Raw genomic sequence first — 3,065 nt, forward strand, 5'->3', positions numbered from 1 at the left:
AGAGAGAGAGAGAGAGAGAGAGAGAGAGAGAGAGAGAGAGAGAGAGAGAGAGAGAGAGAGAGAGAGAGAGAGAGAGAGAGAGAGAGAGAGAGAGAGAGAGAGAGAGAGAGAGAGAGAGAGCTGGAATTTTTTATTGTGACAGCATCTGTTGACCTCAGATTTAAAACGTCCCCGTCTCGTCTGACACGAGCATCCATTTTGCTTCTTAATAGAATTTTAAAAGGAGTGTATAGTTGGCGGCAAAGAACACGTTTTCTAATCCGTCCGTCCGTCCGTCTGTTTAACAAATGTTCTTTGCTTCCTGTTGCAGCTGGATATCTGTTAATCTCCGTTTGTCATTTATTCATGTAGACTCTTCCTTTACAATGTCGGGGTTCTGGAGCAGCACCTGATCAGATGCAGATTAGCAGACACGTCCAAACATAATCCTTTGCATCTGTTTAGCGTCAGATTACCACATGTCGAATAATGACGGGAAATACCCATTATATGATTTGGAATTTTTGGTCTGTCAATGACTGGAATGACAATTACCGGTGGGATGTTGACAAACACATATTTTGTTAATAGTTTGACAAAGACATTAGCCGAAAGTTTTGGGAAAAGATGCATCTGAATTGAAATTGTAATATTAAAAACCTAGTGGAAAAAGTGTAGTAAATTAACAGTTAAAGTCTAAAATGCTGCAGTGACATTACTACTTCTGTCATTTACAGTCTACTGGTTAAAACACCTTACAAACAGCATGACTCTCCCATATCTTAGAACAACCGCTAATCAAACCACACTATAACTTTGTCGTCTACCACGGCAATATAAACAATATATGCGTCACATTATAATATAATGAGACACAAAGAACATTTATGGACATGAAGACGTAAGTGTAAGCACTGCATTAAAAGTGCTGAATTAAATCCAAAAAGCTATCAAACAGACGTGTGAAAAGCGATCTAATGAAACTTAAGAAAAGATATTAAGATAATGAAAACATTAAAGTGTTGTGAGAAAAAAATGCAATAAACAATATTTGGTGAGACCAAACTGGTTTGCAGATACAGTTTTTAATGTATCACAACAATGAGCAACAAACATACTTGATGAACTATTTCCAGAAGTTGTTCAAATACCATCTACAATAAACGTCATTTCAACTATGACAACAGGTCTGTGACAAAATAAAAAAAAGGTTTCAAAACCATGTTATTACCGTGATACGGTACAGTTGAGACCTCAAACAGTACAGTAACAAAAACTAATGCGACTACTCTCTATATATAAAACATCAATAACATTTTTGGTTTAGTTTATTTAAAGTTTTAGCCATAGGGGCTTCTTCTTATTAAAACCTCAGGGTGCATTTCCTATGTAACCCAGATGTTGAAGAGTACATATTGTGTAGGATATGATTGCGCCATGAAAATCCCTTTGACATCCAGAAGAACAATTCCAATTTCAACCTTTTGAAGGCTGTCCCCATAAACATGACACAATCCATCCATTTTTTTTTTTTTTTTTTTTAAAAAGTTCTTTTTTTTTCTTTTTGGCTGCTGTGCAGTTGCAATATCTATGTACAGTTATATTGTTGGACCATCCTTTTTGTTGGTTTGTTAGCTTTTACCAGTCCTTGGTGTGGAAAGCGTCCTGTCTGATGCTAACATCTTAGCACATGATGCTAGCTGACAGTTCAGTCTTATAATGCTGAGCCACAGAGTGGGGAAAGGCAAAAAGCCAGAGTTGTGAAAGCCTTTGGAATCAGGACAGTCGCTCATGTTTGTACAATGGCAGAATTGCACCTTGGGAGGCCAGGATGTCTCTTATGAAACACAATCGAAAAGTGTCTTCAGGAATAAAGTAAATGTAAAATACTAAAAATCCAAATAATGACATTTAAAAAGCTCACACAGAAAATTAAAAACTGACATTTTGCTTTAAAACTTTGAAAAAAAAACCCACCTTTACAATAATAAAACATAAGAGGAAATGTTACTTGATTTCATTGTTTGAAACAATAACTAAGCATGATTTGATTTAACCTGTCAAACAGTTGCATTACATGCTACTTGCTCATCTCAGAATAGGAAATACCAAAAGCAATACATTTTTGCATTTCTTCATATTAATAAATTTGTACCATGCACAGCCAACTACGAATATGTACAACAGCTTAGCTTTCTTTGTTCACAAGCCTTTTTCTTTCATACAAATAGCCTTCTGTTACTTTGGAATGAATCACACTGGTTACCAAACTAGAAAGTGATTCGTAAAAAATTGAACACCCTTTGACAGCTTTCACATTCTTAGTTCCACAGCAAAATAACAAAACAAAACAAAAAAGCAAAAAAACAAACAAAGCAAAGCAAAGCAAGTAATGGATCAGTATTTTGTCTGGTAGAAAGTTGAGAGAATTTATGGCAAGCAAATTAACATTACACAGTAGCAGCAAAATGTTGTAAGGTAATACTTTGCAATGTTGAAATCACTAAATGTGGAAAAATTCAAATGTTGACTTGAACTGTAGATCATCAGAAGTGCCCAGAGAATTGATGGGAGGATGTTAACCTGTGCACTAAATGGCTGCGTATAGGTGTAACACTGTTTTAAAGTCCTACGAGATTTGAAAATGTTTTAATATACAACACAAATGCTGTTGTCCCCCTTTTAAAGCAGCTTATTTGCAAACGTATAGCAAATGATCATACCTTTTTTTTTTTTTTTTTTTTTTTTTTTAACATTGTGACCAACTTGTACCTTAACAGTTTCAAGTATACAGTACTGCTTTCATGGATGCACCAATTGTTAAATAGGTCTCTAGATTGTTAGGCATCAATCCTGTAACAGATATGGACCAATATGCTGCTGCAATAGACACAAATAATAATTAAAACACATACATACATACAAACAGAAAAATTCTATTAAATTAACAAATGGCCTACTCAAATAATAAAAAGACAAATTAAAAACAAAATAAGTGCACTATAGTCCAGACACAAGCAGGTACCGTAACAGTACAGCAATTCACAAATGAAAAATGTTATATTCACATAATCCGAGAGAGTCTA

At 34.8% G+C, this 3,065-nt stretch overlaps 1 protein-coding gene across 1 annotated transcript in view; it reads right to left on the bottom strand.

Annotated features, from left to right (window-relative positions):
- Nucleotides 1-1,045: 1,045 nt before the first annotated feature.
- Nucleotides 1,046-3,065, bottom strand: part of zfhx4 (zinc finger homeobox 4) — an 85,662-nt gene continuing 83,642 nt past the window's right edge. The window contains 1 exon segment of the mRNA XM_069705532.1: nucleotides 1,046-3,065. This exon segment is cut by the window's right edge and continues 2,444 nt beyond it. The gene's annotated coding sequence lies outside the window, so the exon portion shown is untranslated.

The sequence above is a fragment of the Brachyistius frenatus genome, unplaced genomic scaffold, assembly GCF_029030835.1.
Source record: "Brachyistius frenatus isolate BFR_SWC_R1_liver_20210118 unplaced genomic scaffold, ASM2903083v1 Contig_57, whole genome shotgun sequence".
Lineage (NCBI taxonomy): Eukaryota > Metazoa > Chordata > Actinopteri > Embiotocidae > Brachyistius > Brachyistius frenatus.